The sequence below is a fragment of the Leptinotarsa decemlineata genome, unplaced genomic scaffold, assembly GCF_025532065.1.
Source record: "Leptinotarsa decemlineata unplaced genomic scaffold, Ldec_3_MD MMD2_tig00026361_RagTag_RagTag, whole genome shotgun sequence".
Taxonomy (NCBI): domain Eukaryota; kingdom Metazoa; phylum Arthropoda; class Insecta; order Coleoptera; family Chrysomelidae; genus Leptinotarsa; species Leptinotarsa decemlineata.
This window is the reverse complement of record NW_027412704.1, coordinates 3550921-3577626: the sequence shown is the minus strand read 5'-3', so window position 1 is coordinate 3577626 and position 26706 is coordinate 3550921. Positions and strand designations below refer to the sequence as shown.

The 26706-nt window shown below is 38.6% G+C and overlaps 1 protein-coding gene across 1 annotated transcript in view; it reads right to left on the bottom strand.

Annotated features, from left to right (window-relative positions):
* The window catches only part of LOC111502872 (tachykinin-like peptides receptor 86C), a 188223-nt gene that overhangs the window by 147613 nt on the left and 13904 nt on the right, over positions 1–26706 (bottom strand). The window lies entirely within an intron of this gene.

Genomic DNA, 26706 nt, shown 5'->3' with positions numbered 1-26706 from the left:
ATTAGGATATTTGATGGCTGTGAAATACCAAGTGGAAAAATCTTGGGGAAACACGACACTAAAACAGTTCCAAATACACCAGGAAGATACAACAAGGCTTTAGGTCGGCTAAAGACAAAAAGTGCCCACTATCAGAAGCAGACAATTATCGCTCATTGTCACGGCCTCTAAACCCGAAAAATAGCGGCACCAAAAACCTCGACCGCCAAATTCTCAACTATTTTATCAAATATGACGGAGGTAATGATTTCTAACTTTTCATACTACTTTGATAGTCAGTCAGATACAAGAAACCAACGAGGAGAACTCCATGTGATGAAGTAGATGGTGACATTTGAGAAGTTAGATACAACATAGTCTTCAATCAGGCGGATGACTCTTTTCTAAGTGGAATCCAGCAGCTTCCGGGTATGCTCAGGGCGGAGCTCCATACATGAGAACAATACTACAAAAAAGGCCTGATCTGAGCTTCATGAAGCATCATAATTTGCTAAGATGTGTAAAGTGTAACAAGATTTTGACGAGCACAACAAACTCATCGAAGCAGAAAGTGGAATTGTTTGTCCGGTTCGGAGACATTAATTTTTTTGGGGAAAACTGATGCCTGGGTTTTTATGGAATTGAATTGAATCGGTTACTTTCATCTCAATAAGAAATCACTTCTGCTCATTAAGATTTGCAACCTCCTGCTGCCGGTGGAGATATGCATACACAGCCGATGTTCTGAAATAGAAATGGAATCTCGAGACAAGATTGCTGTCGTCTGCAAAGAAATATATTGGATTATTGAAACACACTCTTTTTTCGTGCATCAGATGGAAAGGAAAGCGACTAGAATACCAGAAAAGTACCGAGAACAAATTTGATGCAACAAAAATGATCACCCTCATCTCAGGAGAAATAGGAGAGGCATCTAAATCGTAAAAGACATCATATATACCAAAGGAAGAGAGGACAGGGGGAGGAGTTGAGAAATTTGTAACACTAAGGACCAATTGTACAATAAGAATTATCAGGCGAGTGAAAGAGGGGTTTCACCGTGGTGTACATGACTTGCACCCACTAGACTAGGAATCCCCGGACTGTCGTGAGAGGCACAGCGCTATGGAGGTTTTCCTCCTGAGCCAAATGCTAGCTATTTCTGAAGCTAATTCCGGTACCGAAAAGCGGCTAACAATAAAAAGATAACAATGAGACGAAGCATCAGATGCTGATTTGAAGCTTCGAAGAGGTGAGATTTCAATCTCGCTGGTTGAAGATCGCTCAAAAGTGAGCAGGGGTGTACGGTTGGGGATACAAGCTTCTGTCCACAGTAACAGAGTGTGGAAACTTCAGTCTGAAGCAATGTCTCACGTCGGTACCGAAAAGCGACTAACAAAAGGAAGATAACAAGGAGACGAAGATTCAGATGCTGATTTGAAGCCTTGAAGAAGTGAGATTTCAAGCTTCTGTCCACAGTAACAGAGAGTGGAAACTTCAATCTGGAGCAATGTCTGACGATGGTACCGGGAAGCGGCTAAGAAAAGAAGAATTACAAGGAGACGAAGCATTAGATGCTGATTTGAAGCCTTGAAGAAGTGAGATTTCAGTCTCGCTGGTTGAAGATCGCTCGGAAGTGAGCAGGGGAGTACGACTGGGAATACAAGCTTCTGTCCACAGTAACAGAGAGTAGAAACTTCAATCTGGAGCAATGTCTGACGATGGTACCGGAAAGCGGCTAAGAAAAGAAGGATTACAAGGAGACGAAGCATTAGATGATGATTTGAAGCCTTGAAGAAGTGAGATTCCAATCTCGCTGGTTGAAGGTCGCTCGGAAGTGGCAGAGGTGTACGATTGGGAATACAAGCTTCTGTCCACAGTAACAGAGTGTGTAAACTTCAACCTGAAGCAATGTCTGACGATGGTACCGGAAAGCGGCTAAAAAAAGAAAGATAACAAGGAGACAAAGCATCAGAAGCTGATTCGAATCCTTGAAAGAGTGAGATTTTAATCTCGCTGGTTGAAGATCGTTCGGAAGTGAGCATGGGTGTACGGTTGGGGATACAAGTTTCTGTCCACAGTAACAGAGTATGGAAACTTTAATCTGAAGCAATATCTGACGACGGTACCGAGAAGCGGCGAGAAAAAAAGGATAACAAGGAGACGAAGCATCAGACGCTGGTTTGAAGCGTTGAAGAGGTGAGATTCTAATCTGGCTGGTTAAAGATCGCTCGGAAGTTACTTATCGATTTTTTTGTGTATGTAGGTACATATATTATAGCTACTATAAGGATAGGATTAAATAATGATACCAATGATGTACGTACACAAAATTAGTATTTTTTCAGCCACATTTCACATAATGAAAAATTGCGTGCTTCCTGGTTAGATTTTTGTGTCAACAGTATATGTTTATCGCACACTGAATAATGATCGTCTGTCCGACGAGAGAGGAAAAGCCTGCCTTTCGCTGACGTGAGAGAAAGGGAAGCCAGACAAACTGGCACCGGTATGCGTTAGGTAAGAAGTGATCATATGATAATTTGAGGTCTTTTGAGGTTTTTTCTATTAATGGTGGATCATTAAATGGATACTATTGTCTGTTCAGAAATGAGAGAGACTACAGCAGTATATCTATATATTTATATATATGTCTATATATATAATATATATGTATATATATATATATAATGAGCTGTTTTCTCGGGTTTCGCTCCGTGTTCTGTGTATTTCTTCCCCATAAGGATTATTTTCACAACGTTTCAGCAAAGTCTCATTTGCCATCTTCTGGTGATGTCTAGTTTTTTCAACTAGACTGATCAGTTCGAACTCTGTGTCTCAATTTATAGGGATGGATGTTTCCCTTTACCTGCGTTGCTGCCACTACCTGTGTTTGCTCGACTACCTGTTTTGGTCTTATTACCCGAGCTGCCTCTCCTGTCTCTGTTACTGTACCTGTATTGTCATGTACTGAGTTTTGCTTCTGGGGTTGAGCGGTCTGATTGCTTGTGCGAAGCGATAAAACGGATCTCCATGTTGGTGGTAATCTTTGCGCATCATCCCTCTTGTTCATATTATTAGGTCGTTTTTCAATTTCGATAGCCTCTCTGATTGTTCGCGAGTAAAAGTTTTCGTTGCTTGCTAGCATTTTTGTGTTATCGAAATTGATGTTATGTCCTGTTTGAAGTACGTGTTGGAAGAGAGAAGGCGTAGTGACTTTTCCCTTCACTGCTAGTTTGTGTTCATCTTTGCGAATGTTGATTCGTCTGTTGGTCTGGCCGATGTAAGTCCTGTCACAATCATGGCATGGTACTTCATACACTCCTTGTGACTCCAGTGGTATCTGATCCTTGGGATTACGAAGCATGCACCTTATTGTCCGTTCTGGTACGAATGAAGTTGATATGTTGTGTCGGTGAAGAATTCTGCTGATTTTATCTGTTGTTCCTGCAATATATGGTAGTGTGGTTGTTATGACCGGTGTATCTCGAGTTTTTTGTTGTTTCCGTGTGGTCTTGGCAGCAGCTTTTGTACTTCTTTTTTAGTATCAATCAAAATAACAAATCTACTATGACGAATAATAAAATATGTCCAGTAGTATCCAAGGCATTCTCCAAAAAATAGGTATTTAGTTGAAGGGTATTGAAAAAAACATTGTTTTTTGAAGGCGGTATAGATAGATATGTCTTTGAATTATATTGTTGATAGGCACATCGCACCCATCAATAAGATCGGCTTGGCTTTTTAGTGGGGTTATTCGTGATATTCTTCAGTTTACTTCGAGAGTGCGTTTAATTAACAGCTATACAACATGGAAGCTAGTTGTTTGAAAATCGTGAAGCGTCCGAAACAGTCATCATTGAATATAAATGAAAAAACAATTGTTATGAATGTATATGATTCTTCAAGAATACAATATCCGCCCGAAATAAAGAGTAAGGTGGAAGTAGGAAGGTTTGGCGAAATCAGAACATCAAAAGTGGAAGACAAGCCTTTATGGAAGGTTGGTCCACTGGTTTGAAAGTTCCAGTTGGAAAAGGTCGTCGTCTTATCATCAGTCACACAGGCAGCAGTGAAGGATTCGTGAACGATGGATCAATGGTGTTTGAATCGAAGAAACATGGGGATTATAATTTTATAGATCCGTTTATAGATCCGTTCCATAGTCTCAACTCATAAACACCGATTTTTGAGTTGTGTCACGTCAGAAAAACTAGTGCGATGGGTCGGTTGAAACAAAAATACTGAATAACAGTATTTTTCTGACGTTTCATCTGATGATTCGAAGTAAATCGAATATAACTGGAACTCAACTCAAAAACAAACATATTCTCACATGTACCCGTATATTCCTTCAATTTATCTGTATAACATGTCTCTATTGTTTCGCCAAAACAGTTATTTTCCGTCATTGCCTTTAGGCATGTTCTTTGACCCCATAATTCACAAAAAATGGGATCCTTCAAATTCATCCACTGTAAATTCAGAAAGGAAATTGTTTGAAGTGCTTCTTCTTCCAGGATTCCGTTCATGTGTTTTTTTTTTGTACGATTTATATTTCGTTTACACCCGTTACTTCTATTTGGGATGCCTCGCGTCAGGTTATGATTGAAATATTTGGGCCAGAAAATGCCGGATAAAAATCTCACACCGCTCTAGGGGTTACCGTGGATATAGAGTTTGAATAATGAATGTGAATACAGACTCGATTTAGGGGTGGTTTTGCACGATTATCGCTCCCACGCACTCACTTCTCATGCTAATTTCCATTATTTGGAATGGCAGCAGAATTTAATATCGAACGATATTGGTGAGAAATAATTAGAAAGTAACCAGCTTTTCTAATAAACGGATACTTCAAGAACAGTTATTGCCAGTTGATGAGGATATTTCTGAATAACAGATCGAGTGTACTGAGTGATCAACAGATATCACGTTGAGAGGAACACAGACAGGAGACACGCCAACAACATGCCTCCTCACGTAGTTGAGTGCCCGACGATTGAAGTTTCCGTACTCTGTTACTGTGGACAGAGGCTTGTATCCCCAACCGTACACCCCTGCTCACTTTCGAGCGATCTTCAACCAGCGAGATTGGAATCTCACTTCTTTAAGGCTTCAAATCATCATCTGATGCTTCGTCTTCTTGTTATCCTTCTTTTCTCAGCCGCGTCCTGGTACTGTCGTCAGATATTGCTTCAGGTTGAAATTCACACACTCTGTTACTGTGGACAGAAGCTTGTATCCCCAACCGTACACCCCTGCTCACTTCCGAGCGATTTTTAACCAGCGAGATTGGAATCTCACTTCTTTAAGGCTTCAAATCAGCATCTGATGCTTCGTCTCCTTGTTATCCTCCTTTTCTTAGCCGCGTCCTGGTCAGACATTGCTTCAGGTTGAAATTTACTTTAAGGCTTCAAATCAGCATCTGATGCTTCGTCTCCTTGTTATCCTTCTTTTCTTAGCCGCGTCCTGGTCAGACATTGCTTCAGGTTGAAATTTACACACTATGTTACTGTGGACAGAAGCTTGTATCCCCAACCGTACACCCCTGCTCACTTTCGAGCGATCTTCAACCAGCGAGATTGGAATCTCACTCCTTCAAAGCTTCAAACCAGCATCTGATGCTTCGTCTCCTTGTTATCCTTCTTTTCTTAGCCGCGTCCTGGTACCGTCGTCAGATATTGCTTCAGGTTGAAATTTACACACTCTGTTACTGTGGACAGAAGCTTGTATCCCCAACCGTACACCCCTGCTCACTTTCAAGCGATCTTCAACCAGCGAGATTGGAATCTCATCTCTTCAAAGCTTCAAACCAGCATCTGATGCTTCGTCTCCTTGTTATCCTTCTTTTCTTAGCCGCGTCCTGGTCAGACATTGCTTCAGGTTGAAATTTACACACTCTGTTACTGTGGACAGAAGCTTGTATCCCCAACCATACACCCCTGCTCACTTCCGAGCGATCTTCAACCAGCGAGATTGGAATCTCACTCCTTCAAAGCTTCAAACCAGCATCTGATGCTTCGTCTTCTTGTTATCCTCCTTTTCTTAGCCGCGTCCTGGTCAGACATTGCTTCAGGTTGAAATTTACACACTATGTTACTGTGGACAGAAGCTTGTATCCCCAACCGTACACCCCTGCTCACTTCCGAGCGATCTTCAACCAGCGAGATTGGAATCTCACTACTTCAAAGCTTCAAACCAGCATCTGATGCTTCGTCTTCTTGTTATCCTCCTTTTCTTAGCCGCGTCCTGGTCAGACATTGCTTCAGGTTGAAATTTACACACTCTGTTACTGTGAACAGAAGCTTGTATCCCCAACCATACACCCCTGCTCACTTCCGAGCGATCTTCAACCAGCGAGATTGGAATCTCACTTCTTCAAGGCTTCAAATCAGCATCTGATGCTTCGTCTTCTTGTTATCCTTCTTTTCTTAGCCACATCCTGGTCAGACATTGCTTCAGGTTGAAATTTACACAGTCTGTTACTGTAGACAGAAGCTTGTATCACCAACCGTACACCCCTGCTCACTTCCGAGCGATCTTCAACCAGCGAGATTGAAATCTCACCTCTTCAAAGCTTCAAACCAGCATCTGATGCTTCGTCTCCTTGTTATCCTTCTTTTCTTAGCCGCGTCCTGGTCAGACATTGCTTCAGGTTGAAATTTACACACTCTGTTACTGTGAACAGAAGCTTGTATCCCCAACCATACACCCCTGCTCACTTCCGAGCGATCTTCAACCAGCGAGATTGGAATCTCACTTCTTTAAGGCTTCAAATCATCATCTGATGCTTCGTCTCCTTGTTATCCTTCTTTTCTCAGCCGCGTCCTGGTACTGTCGTCAGATATTGCTTCAGGTTGAAATTTACACACTCTGTTACTGTGGACAGAAGCTTGTATCCCCAACCGTACACCCCTGCTCACTTTCGAGCGATCTTCAACCAGCGAGATTGGAATCTCACTTCTTTAAGGCTTCAAATCATCATCTGATGCTTCGTCTCCTTGTTATCCTTCTTTTCTCAGCCGCGTCCTGGTACTGTCGTCAGATATTGCTTCAGGTTGAAATTCACACACTCTGTTACTGTGGACAGAAGCTTGTATCCCCAACCGTACACCCCTGCTCACTTCCGAGCGTTCATCAACCAGCGAGATTGGAATCTCACTTCTTCAAGGCTTCAAATCAGCATCTGATGCTTCGTCTCCTTGTTATCCTTCTTTTCTTAGCCGCGTCCTGGTCAGACATTGCTTCGGGTTGAAATTTACACACTCTGTTACTGTAGACAGAAGCTTGTATCACCAACCGTACACCCCTGCTCACTTCCGAGCGATCTTCAACCAGCGAGATTGAAATCTCACCTCTTCAAAGCTTCAAACCAGCATCTGATGCTTCGTCTCCTTGTTATCCTTCTTTTCTTAGTCGCGTCCTGGTCAGACATTGCTTCAGGTTGAAATTTACACACTCTGTTACTGTGAACAGAAGCTTGTATCCCCAACCATACACCCCTGCTCACTTCCGAGCGATCTTCAACCAGCGAGATTGGAATCTCACTTCTTCAAGGCTTCAAATCAGCATCTGATGCTTCGTCTTCTTGTTATCCTTCTTTTCTTAGCCGCGTCCTGGTCAGACATTGCTTCAGGTTGAAATTTACACACTATGTTACTGTGGACAGAAGCTTATATCCCCAACCGTACACCCCTGCTCACTTCCGAGCGATCTTCAACCAGCGAGATTGGAATCTCACTTCTTTAAGGCTTCAAATCAGCATCTGATGCTTCGTCTCCTTGTTATCCTTCTTTTCTTAGCCGCGTCCTGGTCAGACATTGCCTCAGGTTAAAATTTACACACTATGTTACTGTGGACAGAAGCTTGTATCCCCAACCGTACACCCCTGCTCACTTTCGAGCGATCTTCAACCAGCGAGATTGGAATCTCACTCCTTCAAAGCTTCAAACCAGCATCTGATGCTTCGTCTCCTTGTTATCCTTCTTTTCTTAGCCACGTCCTGGTCAGACATTGCTTCAGGTTGAAATTTACACACTCCGTTACTGTGGACAGAAGCTTGTATCCCCAACCGTACACCCCTGCTCACTTCCGAGCGATCTTCAACCAGCGAGATTGGAATCTCACTTCTTTAAGGCTTCAAATCAGCATCTGATGCTTCGTCTCCTTGTTATCCTTCTTTTCTAAGCCGCGTCCTGGTCAGACATTGCTTCAGGTTGAAATTTACACACTATGTTACTGTGGACAGAAGCTTGTATCCCCAACCGTACACCCCTGCTCACTTCCGAGCATTCTTCAACCAGCGAGATTAGAATCTCACCTCTTCTGTCCACAGTAATGGTGTGGTCATTGAATAAAATTTGAGTCATAACGTAAGCTTTTCTCAAGTTTAAACAGTTACAATTGAATAGTCACAGACAGATCATATTAGTACATATATTTCAATGTGTCGTTAGTTTTTCATCAACTGATTGATATTTTATAGATTAATACCCATACATTGAGTTTTCTGACTATTTTTAGACAACGAAAAGCTAGTAAGTTAATCAAGGTGTGGGCTTTTCATTCCAAATTCATCAAGTTGAAACATGAGAACAAATACCCCAGCCTTTCGTCTCAATTTATGGCTATTATCCAAGTGTTAGCAAGTGTTAACATTAGGTACAGTTTCCTCGCTTGCCATAAATTTCCTGATCAGGGAGATAGGAAAAGGATTCTCTATAAGGCCGCATTGTTCCGTTTTATATACAGAATAAACAAGACAGGACCGCTACACATTTCCTATCGAATTTGATCCTTTAATGGAAACCCGGAAAAGGCCTATCTCGTATCGTTCGGTCATTCCCCAGAAACTATTGTCGGTTCGAGGTTTGTAATGTGTTCCCTAGAGTTTTCATCTATGTCTAGATTTCTAGACCAGATTTCCATCGTTTGGAGAAAATAAAATTAGATTTCCGTTGTGTGTGAAATTGTTTTCCATATAGAAATGACAATGAGAGGTAGACTACCGACATTGGTTTTGAGTTCATTTGGATTATACTTGGTTCAAAATAAATCATATATATATATATATATATATATATATATATATATATATATATATATATATATATATATATATATATATTAAATCTGGAGTTTTCACGGATAGGACTATGCTGAACTGGTTTTTCCAGGTATTTGATCCGTTTATGTGATATTATCTCTAATTTCACCGACATTTCGGCAAGATCTCATTTGTCATTATCTTGGTGTGCTGTTACGTGTTCAGAAGTTTGTTGACCCTGCTCGACTCACTTACTATACTGGTTAAATGGTATTCGTTACGTGTTCAGAAATATAGAGTGTCCATAAACTCTCTACTTCCTACTACTTAAATGTTGTTGAGTTTTACCTGAGTTCTTCTCCTTAGTTGACGTCATCTCCCCGTTAAGGTATCGAATATTAAATCTGAAGTTTTCACGAATAGGACTATGCTGAACTGGTTTTTCCGGGTATTTGATCCGTGTATGTGATATTATCTCTAATTTCACCGACGTTTCAACAAAATCTCATTTGTCATTATCTAGGTGTGCTGTTACGTGTTCACTGTCGTCATTTAAATCCATAATGAATTTATTTCCACCATCAATATGGAAGTGTCTGCAATCTCCATATAGTCTTTTTCAACGGAATTACTTTTTTAATCCTTTTCTGCCAGGCTTCTTCGGTAATATTAGATAATTCTTCTTTAACTAACTCTATTACGTTCTCATCAAATTTTGGAAAATTATTTTTATGCCTGATGCTTTGTTTAGATGTTCCCCAGATCAACTCGATGGGATTGAAAACACAAAAATAGGGGTGAAGTCTAAGTATGGTGTGTCCATATTTTTCAGCAATACTCTCAAGGGCATACACTTTTTCGAATGTTTTTGTCTGTAAAACTTCAAGTAGTTGGTTTTTAGTATAATAATCTTCAAAATACAAATTGTTATCCATTAAAAAACTTGTATTTCATCTTTCCTCGAATTTTAATTCGGTACTCTGATGAGCTGTCGCGAATGATAGGAAGCGTTGTCAAGAACTATTACACCATTTGCATCCAGATTTGGGATCAATGTTTTTTCAATACATTCCTCAAAAATACTAGCTTCCATGTTCTTATGACAGTCAACATTGCAGTCCTCAAGTTTTTTTCACATACTTTCAAAGAATTCGGAATACATCCTTTACTTCCTCCGCAATACACAATGATTAGTTGCGATCCTTTGTTTGCAGGCATGTTAGGCGTACACATTCTCGAACCATCAGTCCATTCTTTCGTAACTGTGTCGTGAGTGTCATACCAAGTTTCGTTCAAATAGAAAATTTGCCGTTGTTTTTGTCTATATACAGTTATTTGTTCTAAGTATTTGTTTTGAAAATCCACTATTCATCTGCTTTCCATAACTGCTCGACGTTTGCTTATTATTTTGAATCCAAATCCTAGTTTCTTTATCCAATTCTGAAGAGTTTTGTCACAGCAGCTCACGTTATGGCCAGGAGTATTCAATTTCTTCTTCATGATTCAATTGTAGGAATCTCATTGCTTTTGTAACAATTGTTATTGTGTTTTCCAATGATTTGATTAGATGAGCATCTGAAGATTTTGGTTATCCCGTATCATATCGCGTCTTGCTTTCATAAGGTTTGTTTTTGACTATTTTACTTACAGTTGAGAAAGAAATTTCGGTCAAATCTGATGTTGTTTGTTATAGTTTGTTTCCCTCGAAACCAAACTTGAGATGTAGATTCTTGAAACATACTCTATGAGTTTCAATATTCAAATGCATCCGAATCTTATTCACTGGTATCTCTTTTTCTCATTGTTCACCATTGGTATTGGAATCACTACACAGGAAAGAGTCTGCGTTGTTATCACACTCGTTATTACTATCAGTATTTGTTTAAGGCCGCCACATTTTAAACAGATAACAAACATTTCAAGTAATTATAACTGCTCCAATATCGAATGTCAACCCTCAAATCGCGATCAGTTCCTGAACTGAACATTGACGACACAACGGCGATACCCATCCCCACATTCTATTCGTCACCGTAACATGCATTCAAATTCAATTGTATGACTCTTCAGCCAATCATTAAACTCGGTTAGTAAAAATTATCGAATACGGACCGCCAATTCTTCCGTCCACGTGGACTAGTTCGCAGCGGCATTATTTCTCTGTATTGGTTTTTCAGCCTTTGAAATGCCGATAACTTTAAATATTCACAATGAAGGTTACTTCGACTATACCGATATGGAGATCGATCATGCGACAATAATGCATCAAATGAAATGAATGAACTGAGAAACATATCTAGTGATATAGCTAAAAGAGAGATGATAGGTAAAAAAAGTATAGTTATTATTCAACGAGCTCATAATGATGACTATTATTCACAGGGTGAAGTTTACAGATTCAAATTTTTGCATGATTATGTATTTATATTGAGCTGCTGACTTGAGCAGCACTTCACCAGTACCCCTTGCTTTCAAAGATATGAATTCATTTGGAAAAATCATCATTTTGGAGTCCGGAGCCTACAAAAGACACTGCAAAAGACACTGTCTATGCAAAGTTTCAATGAATTATACATTACAACGTAATACGATAAACATGCTAATGACCAACAATCATTTTTCAAACGGAGTCGTTTTCTTGTCACGCTCAAAGAAGTAATTTACTTTGAACGACATACATAATTCTATTATCGATTTTATATACAGACATCGTTGTCGTGAACATAGGTTGCAGCAGATTTTCCAAAGCTTTCTCTCAATCTGAAATTCTCCATCAACTTGATATCCCTAGCTCATTTCAAAATATCCAACGACGTGAGCCATATGCGTTGCTGATGGAAAAACCACATGCAGAAGTTACTTGAAATGTTTTTCCACAAGATGATGGGAAATGGGAACTTGAAGAAAACTGTTACTCGCAAAAAAGACGAGCTCATTTTCAGTCAAAACGATAATGATAATAATAATGTCGACTTGATTTCAAGACACATATTGAGCAAGTTTAGCTGAAATTACTTTTTCACTTATTTCAATAGTACCAAAAATGGTATCCAGAAAAGTAACAACGAATTCATCTGTTGAAAAAATCAATTGAAATCTGTGTTTCGACCGACTGCCGAATGACAACTCTCAGGAGTTGAAACTTGCGCGAGCTGAGGATTAACGAGGTCCTACCTTCTAACGTGCCATCTCTAGTACGTTAACTGTCAAATTCTCATTTTAAATGAGGATTTTGAATGATCTATCAACTTTTTCGTTTTGACAATATGACAATAAACAATATGACATGAGAAAAAAAAAAGATGACTGGGAATATAATATTGCGATTGAATTTCAGATCCAACTATAATCAAATTATTGAATAATATTGAATAGAGGAATAGAAAGGGGAGAGATTAATTTTAGGGACAGAAACAGAAGCTGGAAGGATACACTTTTTCGAAACAGCCACTTTCATGTACACATTGAATTACAAGAAAGAAAAATTGGAACTTTTGAAACAACTACCTCCATATGAACATTAAATTACATAAAATAATTTTTTTCTATTCAGTTTGAACTTTGAAAATTTGTTATGGTATCGAATCGAATATCATTCATAGGATTGTTTCACTACATAATATACTAGCCAGCCGCCTCGGCATCATAAAGGCTATTTATAGGCACGTGCCGCCGGCCCTCTGCCGGTACCACCGCAATCGTTATGTCCCTGCATTTCGAAACTGTAATACCGTCAATAATATTCATTCAAATTACATGCTGTGAAGAGTCATATCGATATATATCAAATGCACAATGTATTTAAAGTTGGGTTAGGTTAGGTTGGGTCCAAAGTGAGGGGGTCTATTCGACCCTCCACCGCAACCCGCAAGGGTGTATTGTAGCTCACACCTATTCACATTCGACCAAATAAACCCAGCTTCTTAACGAAGCCGATTAGTTTGTATGGTGAGTAGTCTTTCAGGTCAGTAGTCTTTCAGGTTAGATGTCGGCTCAGCCGACATCTAAAAACCTGAATCGGTCCCCAGCGGGGCAGGCACAAAATATATGCTCTGCTGTTTCATCATCATCTTAGACCTCTCCTATTCACGATATATACCAGTCAATTAGTGAAATGCCTTCAGTATTGCAGTGTACATCTCTATGCCGATGACACCCAAATCTATTATTCTTTTGGACCATACAGGGTAGATGACGCTAATAGGCGGATCAGTCATGATCTTGACACATTCTCTTCCCTTGCTGAAAAAATGTGCTTGATGAATAATACATCTGAGTTGAGAATACTAATATTTGGTCCAAAAAATCACAGAGATATTGCAAAACAAAAACTAAATATCAGTATAGGCCCTAATAGATTGGAAATTGTGAAGCAAGCAAAAAATTTTGGGGTGATTTGATTCCCATGTGAATAAACCCACCCAGAAAGCTCACCTCTCAGTCAAGCTGATTAACGGAAATCGAAAATTTCTTCCTAAAAACACAAGAAATACTTCATTGGACAGTCTCGTTCTTTCATATTTGAACTATGCAGATGTACTTCATGAACCAAGCCTCACAATTAGGAACAATAAAAGACTGCAAAAGATTCGAAACTCCTGCCCTCGCCTTATTCATGTGGTACGTTAAGCAAACAGAATGTCGTTAAAGCTGTTAGAAACTTGTTGGCTCAATATGGAAAACCGAAGGTCGCTACACATACATGAGTATTTTTAGTCAAAAATTGAAAATTGGACTAGCAGGTGAACAAACTTGACTAATCAATAATTTATTCCTATGTATATGTCTTTTTTTCTTGTTGTTATTCGAATGCTAATCGATATCAGGCTTATAGGGTATTTCTTTTTCATTTTTTTTGTTATATATGTATTTGTTATATTTTTGTTGACAGTTCTCGTAATAGGCAACATGTGGTACATGCACGACAGGGCTCTAACTCATTTTAGGCTCTTGATCGTCAGCATTTCGGCATCACCCACCCTAATCGCTGGATTAGACCTGCAGAACCTCAAATTGGCCAGCTCGCAGTCCTGATATGAATCCTCGTAAGGTCATCTGAAAGCTCTTGTTTATAAAACTCTTGTACTAGATGTGAATGACTTGAGGAATCAAATAATTGACAATTGCAATGTGATAATGAATACTTTAGGTATTTATGAACGTGTCAGACAATCAATGACAAATCGATTGCACCCGTGTATTTTATCAGAAGGTGGGCATTTTGCTCATTCACTTCAATGTCGAAATGGTTCATTATTCACTTTTGATTTTTATTTTATGTTGTCCATGGATAGTTTTCAGAAGTGATTTTTTTCTCGAAAATGAAGGTTGATATGAAGGAAACACAGGCCACGAAAAAGTTTTACTTTCAGTTGCTTATCTGAAAAAGTGATGGATTATAAAAAAGTCGATGACGTTTTTATTCTCAGGATTTTTGGCTGTGGTGCCCGCCCACTGAGACGCCACTGGACCTAATAACTTCAATCTAGTTATGGCTAAATAAGCACCTTATCACTTCAAATAACTGTAGCAAATTTTAACCAAAACAGTGGCAGGACATTTATGATATTTTATAAATACGGTTTTTAAATTTCAAAGCTCTGTATCTCCGAAGCAACTTTGAACATATGTTCACAGAAACCTAACGAATCGCCCTCTGAAGTTGCCTACCGTAGTTAGGAAACACCCGGTATTCATTTTTATGTTCACTGACACGTAATACATTTGACATTCAATTTGTAGAGACTATCATAAAGTCATTTTATCATAACTTGAATCAAATCAATATATGCAATTCTACTTCCAATTTCGAAAACGCAATTTTCAATCTCGTCTTCTGTATTTTAATAGAAGCCTGAAATTCGAATCATATGGCGAACTCAATTTGTGAAATTATTTCTGGGGACACGATTTCGTGAGTAACCACTATAAGAATAAATCTCTTGGCAACACGTTTCTCTGGAAGTTTCAAAGTACGACATTAATTATCTCGGATTGTTTCTCTTGGCGAGACTCCTGAATAATTATTCATAACGAAGCCTTGAAAAACAAATCGAATAATTTGCGTTACGAACTTTTTTCAACTTACGTAAAGGCCAGATTTTTTCTCGGTAACGGGAGATCTATTATAATTCTGATTTAGTAACAGTTAGGGAGTGGAAATTAATCCTTCAGTGAATCGTATCAGAAAAATATCAGCTTTTCAACAAGTTTGAAACTGGAGACAAACGAGCTTCTGCAGTCCGTTACTTGGATTTAAAATCGGTTTACGGAAGAAGAAAGCAGGATTGGGGTCAAAAGAGAACGTTATTATAATGAATGTAATATGATGAAGGGACGTATCGAGTCTTCTTATTTGCAGGGATAGAATTTCATTACAGCGGAAGCAAGTATATATTAAAGATAAGTTCTGTGAATATTTTGTTCTCGAGAATCAACTATCGTGATTTCTCATTCATGTCTTTATTCGGAAGTATCTTCTAAAATATTTCATAATTTCATCATCGACAGTTTAGGAATAGGCCCAGAAAAAGGGACTTCTGAATAAAAACATACACAAAATGTAACTGCTAAATCGTCATTGTTTGTTCGACATTTCTTGGCCAAAAATAACACCGTTATCATACTTCAGCTACCGTATTCACCAGATTTGCCTACCTGCGACTTTTTCCTGTTCCCGAGATTGGAGGAACCATGAAAGGACGGCCAATCTTCCAGAGGGGTGGGCCCACCTCTGGAAGATTGGCATCAACCCTGGAGGAATGTACATCCGGAAGGACACGTCGTCTTCTTGGCAAAACGCAGCAAGATACCTGGGAGTCACCCTCGACAGGAAACTAACATTCAGGTGCCATATGTTCAATCTGGATTTCGTACATTCTATAGCAACACCACCGCTCTTGTCAACATCACCGAAGATTTATACAAAGCAAATGATAACGATGAAGTAACTGCCATGGGGTACTCTTGGGCTACAGTAAATCATTCGATACATTAGATCACAACATTCTGAGTGGGAAAATGTTATTTCTCAGATTCAGTGAAGGGACTGTAGATCTATTGGAAAGTTACCTCAGAAATCGGACTCAGTCAGTATGTCTGGATGGAAAGTGTTCTTGTGTTTTACTATGGACTTCCATAAAATAATTGATCATTGCACAGTTATTTTATCGATCTCCTTCAAATAACTGGCAGGTGACAGCGATCTACAAAAGTTACTGGATCTATCTATAGCCCATAACCTGAAATTGAATTTAAAAAAATCTCTGCTGATACTTTTTGGCCCGAAACACAAAGGTGGGAAATTGAAAGAAGCACTGAAATCCAACTTGGATAAGACTTACTAGGTACAAATAATTACAGAAAGGAAGAACTTGGGTTTTTGGCTAGATGCTGATCTGAGATTACACAAACATACAAATTCACTTTGTCGTAGCTCGTACAGTATCTTACGTCAACTCTATCAAAGAAGAGATATTATGAATTCCAAATTGAAGTTGAAACTTTGCGAAACCCTCATATTGTCTAGATTAGCATATTGCGATATAATCTATGGACCTGCTTTGATACAAATAGATGTAAATCGCTCACAAAAAATACAAAACAATTGCATTCATCTTTCTTATGGTGTGAGAAAATTCGACCATATTTCTCCCAAGTTCGAGGAGTCAGGTTGATTGCTGAAACCTGGCAGTTCCACCTACTCAATACACATGAATTCCTCATTTACAAGAAGCCAAATTATATTTATTGAAGATATAAAACTTTCAAATATCAGAATAATTCGAGGACACGAAACCGTCACACTTTTATTATTCCAAAACACTCGACAGTCTGCTTTTCTCTTAGTTTCATTTACAACTCTATCAAACAATATAACGCTCTGCCCAGTGAATTTAGACACTACTCCATATATAATTTCAAGAAAAAGTTGAAAACATATCTGAAGTCTTCTGGATAGATAATATATTCATGTTATGCCTTGCTCATATGGTTTTCCCTTTGTCTCACTTTTGTGTATGTTTTGCTATATACTTTACTTCATTTAAGCTAAATAGATTATTAATATTTACTTAGGAATTTATAACCTTTGTTTTTTTTCTTAGTTTCACAAAGATTCATGAACTAGGTACTCACTCACCAATGTATACTAGGTAATTATTTTTATGTTTGTTTGAAGGTGATTGACAATGTTTCGTGATGAATTTCACTAGTTCGGACTTCCATTGTCTACTATATAAAATGATTTGAAATCCCTGAAACAAGTAAAAAGGAATAATTAAAAAAAGAATAGCTGAAGATAACAATTATAATAAGCAAACAATAAACCTGAAATGAAATGATAGTGAAATAACCTACAAGTAAAAATATAATAATTGAATAAATAAAAATTAAAGGAATGAAAAAAGAAAATAATAAAAAAGTGTAGAGATTCCAAGTCACGTTAGTTCCCGACGTTTCGATTGTTGGTATCTACAATCGTCTTCGGGTGATGACTGGACTGATTCCTCCGAGAGATGACTATTAATAGGTCGTTGAAATACTTTCACTTTCTCTGCTTTCCATTTTCCGCTTCACTGATTCCGTGAGAGATGACCGTTTTGGCGGGAGTTGGCCATTTTTCGTTTGATGATGGGTTTCCATATGTTTCGTATTTCTACGCTGGCCTGGCTGAATACGTTGTTGGACAACATGTATGCGGCTTCCTTAAATTTTCTCCTAAACCAATGTTCCTCTCTGTGCAAGATCTCAGCTTGGGACCACTCGATGTTGTGTTGATGGGTCCAAACATGGTCTGCTATTCCTGATTTGCTGGTTTCTCCTCGCTGTGTGTGCTTCTTGTGCTCGGCAATGCGAACATTCAATGGTCTCTTAGTTTCCCCAATATAGGATTTTCCGCACTCACAGGGTATCCGGTAAATGCAAGTCTGGGAATCGCAGTCCGCGTTTGGGGGCCTGGTTTTCGTGAGGCTGCTACGGATGGTGTTACCGGATCTGAAACAGGTTCTGATGTTGTACTTGGAACCAATTCTTCTTATCCTCTCCGATACCTCCCTTTGTATTACAGAGCCCAAGGTCTCGAGAAGGAACTAGACATCATCAAAAATGATCTTCAGCGGAATGGATACTCCAAAGCGATAGTAGAGAAGACTTTGGCTAAAAGACAGCAGGAGCCTCGCAAGGAAGAGAAGCCGTCACAACCAGTGCTTGCACTTCCCTACATCAGAGGATTATCGGAGAGGATAAGAAGAATTGGTTCCAAGTACAACATCAGAACCTGTTTCGGATCCGGTAACACCATCCGTAGCAGCCTCACAAAAACCAGGCCCCCAAACGCGGACTGCGATTCCAAGACTTGCATTTACCGGATACCCTGTGAGTGCGGAAAATCCTATATTGGTAAAACTGAGAGACCATTGAATGTTCGCATTGCCGAGCAAAAGAAGCACACACAGCGAGGAGAAACCAGCAAATCAGGAATATCAGACCATGTTTGGACCCATCAACACAACATCGAGTGGTCCCAAGCTGAGATCTTGCACAGAGAGGAACATTGGTTTAGGAGAAAATTTAAGGAAGCCGCATACATGTTGTCCAACAACGTATTCAGCCAGGCCAGCGTAGAAATACGAAACATATGGAAACCCGTCATCAAACGAAAAATGGCCAACTCCCGCCAAAACGGTCATCTCTCACGGAATCAGTGAAGCGGAAAATGGAAAGTAGAGAAAGTGAAAGTATTTCAACGACGTTTCGATTGTTAGTATCTACAATCGTCTTCGGGTGATGACTGGACTGATTCCTCCGAGAGATGACTATTTATAGGTCGTTTGAGTACTTTCACTTATCCCCGCTTTCCATTTTCCACTTCACTGGTTTCGTGGGAGATGATCGTTTGGCGGGAGTTGACAATTTTTCGCTTGATGATGGGTTTCCATATGTTGCGTATTTCTACGCTGGCTTGGCTGAATACGTTGTTGGACAACATGTAAGCGGCTTCCTTGAATTTTCTCCTGAACCAATGTTCCTCTCTGTGCAAGATCTCAGCTTGGAACCACTCGATGTTGTGTTGATGGGTCCAAACATGGTCTGCTATTCCTGATTTGCTGGTTTTCCCTCGCTGTGTGTGTTTCTTGTGTTTGGCATTGCGAACATTCAATGGCCTCTTAGTTTCACCAATAAAGGATTTTCCGCACTCACAGGGTATCCGGTAAATGCAATTCTTGGAATCGCAGTCCGCGTTTGGTGGCCTGGTTTTCGTGAGGCTGCTACGGATAGTGTTGCCGGATCTGAAACAGGTTCAGATATTGTACTTGGAACCAATTCTTCTTATCCTCTCCGATGATCCTCTGATGTAGGGAAGTGCAAGCACTGGTTGTGACGGCTCGCAAGAAAGTCTAGTCTATCTTTTGGATTACCAAGAACCTGTTGCAATTTATGAGAAGTTTTATATGCAAACACAGAAAGGTCGGGGATTTACGAAATCAGTTGTCAAGATTGCAACAGCAAATACATCGGCCAGAGCCGACGAGCGGATAAAACCCGCTTCAAGGAGCATTGTGCACAGATGAAATACGGAAGGATAGAAAAATCCAGTGTCGCCCAATATGCTCTAGACAAGGACCACAGAATTGGTGGAAACAATCTGAAACTGATTAAGCATGTGCATGACACCAGGCTACTCGATGTTTGTGAGAGTCTAGAAATAGCAAAATGTAAAAACAGCAGGAATGGCGATAAAGGACCCATCCAGTTTAGCCCGCTTTTTAATTTTCTGTTACGAAGACAATAATAACTAAGAACTTGCAGGTAGTTAATTACCGAGAAATTCCATATTGAACTAAGGTATACAACCTCAGGTAACAAATTTCAGTATATAAGGACTAACCAGACTAGACTAGGTATCAATTTTCCTCTCCTGAGGATGCTAACTTTGTTGGCGAAACGCGCGTCGAGTGCAAAAATATCAGTTTGGTGTTAGGGCAATTGATCTCGAAAAAAGTTATTCAACTTTCACACCAAAGATTCCAATCTCATCGTTATTCATTTGGTGATGTGATAGGAAAATGAACGTCTGTAAAATCCTGTGTGAAACATTGGGAGAGAAAGCAAACTTTTTCGTCTAATGTTAATATTATGTACATCTGAGCGAGATGTTATCTTATTGCACAAATAGGGCGGGGTTTCGGTATTTTGAAACTTTGTAAAAGAAGCAGGCAGAGTGAAGGAACCTTCGATCACTCATATTAAGCCATTTGTTTGTTTTCAATGTGTATGAAATCCTATCATATTTTTTGATGCCATAGATTAACCTCAAGCAACCATTTTGTAGCTTTTAGATTCGTTTGATATCAATAGAGTTTATACAAGGAGCGTAAATAACATTGCAGTAATTTAACCTGGATAACACTAAAGAGTCACATAGTAAACTTTTAATTCTTTCATTAAGTAACTGTCTATTTTGATAAATCAGTTTGAGATTACAGAATGCTTTTTGTATACTTGTACTGATATAATAAGAAAATCTCATATCTTCGTCAATCCACAAAGAAAGTGTTGAAGGCACGCCTCCAATCTGAATACTAGCAAAGTGGTTTGCAGTAAATTCTTTTCTTACATTCTTTCTACCAAAAACGATTGCAACAGTTTTATTTGAATTCAGTTTTAAGCAATGATTATTAGAAAATTGCTCAAGATTATATAGATCAATATTCAAAGCACTAATAGCCTGAGAGTATTTTTCAGGTTTGAATGACAAATATAATTGTGAATCATCAGCATAATAGTGTTGCGTGCATGATAGGAAGGACTTAAAAATATTGCAAGTATATATACTAAAGAGTAGGGGACTCAATACTGACCCTTGTGGTACTCCTTTATCAATTTTTAAAAATTTTGAAACTTTTCCACCATATAGTACTGCCTGAGTTCTATCGCTTAAATAGCAGTATAGAAGTTTGGTAGCTTTTCTGCTGATCCCTACAAAGTTAAAAATGGCTCGTAATTTTCTGTGATTGAGAGTATCAAATGCCTTAGAATAATCTTAAACAAATACTTTTTCTTTATCCGTAGCTTCAATTTTATCATCAGTAATTTTAAGAAGAGCCGAAGGGCAGCTATGACCTGGCCTAAAACCAGATTGGTTATTTTGAATAATGGTTTTCAATGACAAGCTCCAAAATTTTTGATGAAGTGGGAAGTATACTAATTGGTCTGATATCATTTGAGCTGGTAGGTTTCAAATTCTTGCGAACATTCCAGTTTGTTATGTTAAAACATGACCAAACACTGCTCAGAATCATCAAGACTTTGTTTTTGATTAACAGTGAGCTCACGCGGCACCCGCTCTGAACAGAGCTTTCCCATAGTCGAATGCTCACGCAATAAGGAGAAAAAGAAAGTGATACTTCATCAAGATAAAGCTCAGTGTCTCAAATCAATGGAAACGATGGTAAAATTGCTTCGAATGGGCTTCAAATTGCTCCTGTATATACCAAATTTCCCAGATTTAGCTCCCATCGACTACTGGCTGTTCACAGACCTCAAAAAATGCGTTATTGTAAGAAATTTCGCTCGAATAAAGAGCCTATTGCTGAAACTGAGGCATATTGTTAGGCAAAAGATAAATTGTTCTACAAAAGTTTAAAATTTTTCTTCATTAATGTTTCAAAATTAACTTCAACAGTCAACAACTTCAAAGTTGAATTAGATGACATCCATTCCATACATCATAACTAGGAGCGCAGTTTACCGAAAGTATTAATGAACTTACTTTGTTGTCGCTAGCTTTCTGATCCTCTTTTCCCTTGAACAATTCACAAAGCCGTTTCATATAAAATGGTGAAAAATGGTTATTTCTCAAATGAAACAGATGTTGGTTTTCTATGATCAAAGTTTGACTGTATGAACAAAGCACTCCTGGAAAATGCAAATCACAGACACGTGTTTTTGGTTTAGTGGCCTTCACTAGTAAGTTGTAGCCAAGTACAAGGACGAGCAATTGTATATGTATTGTTTACTGCAAGCAAGTGCTGCCCATTCTGGCACTTGACTGTACCGTACTGATGAAGGCTAATGGATCAGAAACACGTGATGTGGTTTGCATTTTCCAGTGGTATTTCATACATTCAGTTCAGTTGAAAAGTATATCGTGAAGATTCCTAATCCTGAGCAGAAAATTCAATAGTTCGGACTCGACTTGTAACGAAACGCGAAAAATCCCCAATTATTATCGACAGGGATTTGATATCCAATTACAGGAAGTCAGTTCAATTTTCTCCTCTGTTTTCTCAAACATTAATTAAAACGAACCCTCTCTTTCAAGTCAGTAGCCGAAAAACAGAAGAGAAAAGCGGACGAATCGAGTATGAAAGTTAGAATTACTGAGCCCGTCAACTCTAGTCACTATTCACCGAGAAATCAACAGCGAAACTTTGTGAATTGTTCGAGGGAAAAGAGGATCAGAAAGCTAGCGACAACAAAGTGAGTTCATTAATACTTTCGGTAAACTGCGCTCCTAGTTATGATGTATGTAATGGATGTCATCTAATTCAACTTTGAAGTTGTTGACTGTTGAAGTTAATTTTGAAACATTAATGAAGAAAAATTTTAAACTTTTATAGAACAATTTATCTTTTGCCTAACAATATGCCTCAGTTTCAGCAATAGGCTCTTTATTCGAGCGAAATTTCTTACAATAAAGCATTTTTTGAGGTCTGTGAACAGCCAGTAGTCGATGGGAGCTAAATCTGGGAAATATGGTATATACAGGAGCAATTTGAAGCCCATTCGAAGCAATTTTACCATCGTTTCCATTGATTTGAGACACTGAGCTTTATCTTGATGAAGTATCACTTTCTTTTTCTCCTTATTGCGTGAGCATTCGACTATGGGAAAGCTCTGTTCAGAGCGGGTGCTGCGTGAGCTCACTGTTAATCAAAAACAACGTCTTGATGATTCTGAGCAGTGTTTGGTCATGTTTTAACATAACAAACTGGAATGTTTGCAAGAATTCGAATCCTACCAGCTCAAATTATATCAGACCAATTAGTATACTTCCACTTCATCAAAAATTTTGGAGCTTGTCATTGAAAACCAAATTCGAAAACATTTATCGAAAAACTATATTATTCAAAATAACCAATCTGGTTTTAGGCCAGGTCATAGCTGCCCTTCGACTCTTCTTAAAATTACTGATGATAAAATTGATAAAAGTATTTGTTTAAGATTATTCTAAGGCATTTGATACTCTCAATCACAAAAATTACGAGCCATTTTTAACTTTGTAGGGATCAGCAGAAAAGCTACCAAACTTCTATACTGCTATTCAAGCGATAGAACTTAGGCAGTACTATATGGTGGAAAAGTTTCAAAATTTTTAAAAATTGATAAAGGAGTACCACAAGGGTCAGTATTGAGTCCCCTAGTCTTTAGTATATATACTTGCAATATTCCTAAGTCCTTCCTATCATGCACGCAACACTATTATGCTGATGATACACAATTATATTTGTCATTCAAACCGGAGAAATACCCTCATGCTATTAGTGCTTTGAATATTGATCTATATAATCTTGAGCAATTTTCTAATAATCATTGCTTGAAACTGAATTCAAATAAAACTGTTGCAATCGTTTTTGGTAGAAAGAATGTAAGAAAAGAATTTACCGCAAACCACTTTGCTAGTATTCAGATTGGAGGCGTGCCTTTAACACTTTCTTTGTGGATTGACGAAGATATGAGATTTTCTTATTATATCAGTACAAGTATACAAAAAGCATTCTGTAATCTCAAACTGATTTATCAAAATAGACAGTTACTTAATGAAAGAATTAAAAGTTTACTATGTGACTCTTTAGTGTTATCCAGGTTAAATTATTGCAATGTTATTTACGCTCCTTGAAAAACTCTATTGATATCAAACGAATCTAAAAGCTACAAAATGGTTGCTTGAGGTTAATCTATGGCATCAAAAAATATGATAGGATTTCATACCGAAACCCCGCCCTATTTGTGCAATAAGATAACATTTCGCTCAGATGTACATAATATTAACATCAGACGAAAAAGGTTGCTTTCTCTCCCACACAGGATTTTACAGACGTTCATTTTCCTATCACATCACCAAATGAATAACGATGAGATTGGAACCTTTGGTGTGAAAGTTGAATAATTTTTTCGAGATCAATTGCCCTAACACCAAACTGATATTTTTGCACTCGACGCGCGTTTCGCCAACAAAGTTAGGAGAAGAAAATTAATACCTAGTCTAGTCTGGTTAGTCCTTATATACTAAAATTTGTTACCTGAGGTTGTATACCTGAAGTCCAATATGAAATTTCTCGGTAATTAACTACCTGCAAGTTCTTAGTAATTATTCTCTTCCCAACAGACGATTAAAAAGCGGGCTAAACTGGATGGGTCCCTTATCGCCATTCATGCTGTTTTTACATTCTGCTATTTCTAGACTCTCACATACATAGAGTAGCCTGGTGTCATGCACATGCTTAATCAGTTTCAGATTGTTTTCACCAATTCTGTGGTCCTCGTCTAGAGCATATTGGGTGACACTGGATTTTTCTATCCTTCCGTATTTCATGTGTGCACAATGCTCCTTGAAGCGGGTTTTATTCGCTCGTTGGCTCTGGCCGATGTATTTGCTGTTGCAATCTTGACAACTGATTTCGTAATTCCCCGACCTTTCTGTGTTTGCATGTAAAACTTCTCATAAATTGCAACAGGTTCTTGGTAATCCAAAAGATAGACTAGACTTCCTTGCGAGCCTTCACAACCAGTGCTTGCACTTCCCTACATCAGAGGATCATCGGAGAGGATAAGAAGAATTGGTTCCAGGTACAATATCTGAACCTGTTTCAGATCCGGCAACACTATCCGTAGCAGCCTCACGAAAACCAGGCCACCAAACGCGGACTGCGATTCCAAGAATTGCATTTACCGGATACCCTGTGAGTGCGGAAAATCCTATATTGGTGAAACTAAGAGGCCATTGAATGTTCACATTGCCAAACACAGCAAATCAGGAATAGCAGACCATGTTTGGACCCACTGACACAACATCGAGTGTTTCCAAGCTGAGATCTTGCACAGAGAGGAACATTGGTTCAGGAGAAAATTCAAGGAAGCCGCTTACATGTTGTTCAACAACGTATTCAGCCAAGCCAGCGTAGAATTACGCAACATATGGAAACCCATCAAGCGAAAAATGGTCAACTCCCGCCAAACGATCATCTCCCACGGAACCAGTGAAGTGGAAAATGGAAAGCGGGGATATGTGAAAGTACTCAAACGACCTATAAATAGTCATCTCTCGGAGGAATCAGTCCAGTCATCACCCGAAGACGATTGTAGATACTAACGATCGAAACGTCGTGAACTAACGTGACTTGGAATCTCTCAACTTTTTATTTTTATTTTCTTTTTTTCACTTCTTCATTTTTATTCATTTTTGTTAAATTGTTCTATTTTACTTGTATTTTATTTCACTATTATTTCATTTCAGGTTCATTTTTGCTCAATATAATTGTTATTTTCAGCTATTCATTTTTTATTTTTCTTTTTTTAGTTGTTCCAGGGATTTCAAATCATTTTATATAGTAGACAATGGAAGTCCGAACTAGTGAAATTTCCCACTCTTCATCTTCAGTGCGATCTGAGAATTATTAATATACCACCTACAATGAAAAAAAAATTATGTATGTTTCTTTGACTAATATTTATCTTCAATTTGAACTGTGATTTATTCATTAATTTAGCGATGGCAATGTTTATATTCCTTGTAACGTAGGTGCATTTGGAAGTAATCACTGTTTTTTTTGTCTTTGATCTGATTTGCCATTCAGTAGTCTGTTTTGGGTTAGGTGGAAGAACAGTCTGTACCTACCGCTGTCGATTGCCATACTGAATCTCGCCCATTTACTTTTTTTCAGTTCACATGCATGAATATAACTGAAAATTAATAAAAACCTTTATTATCATTATCATATTTGAAAATGGATAAAGATGGATCCATCACTTCACCCTGTAATCAAAACGATCGTCATCTGAGTGGAGAGCAACAGATGAACCTCGTCCAAAGCGCTCGAAAGCGCAACAATCGGGTGAAAATGTTAAAGCCTCGGTATTTTGGGATGTGCATGGTGTAATATTCATCGACTAGTTAATCAAAACAATGGCCAAACTACATGAATCGAACTTTCACTACTACATTCACCGTATTCGCCAGATTTGGCTCCCAGTGACTACTGGCTGTTGGCAGACCTCAAAATGTTCACCGGTAAGAAATTCAACCCGAATGATGAGGCTATTGGTGGAAATGAGGCCTATTTTGAGGCAAAAGCTGAATCGTTCTACAACAGTGGTAATGAAATGTTAGAGCGACGTTGGAATGATTGTGTGACTTTTGATAGAAATTACGTTGATGAATAAAGCTAACTTTGAACAAAAACAAAACCCGTTTCCTTTCTTAAGCCCGGGACTCTTCACCACAGTGATATTTTCAGAAAATTCTGCTGAAATCTCAAGCATCAAGTCCCTACAGCAAAGGACTGAAAATGGAGCCTTGTGGAATTCTCATCGAGCAATAAATCAGTTGGATGTTTTTAAAATCATGTCAAAACATTAACTAGGATTGCGTAAGAAAAAAAACAATTACTTCCCGA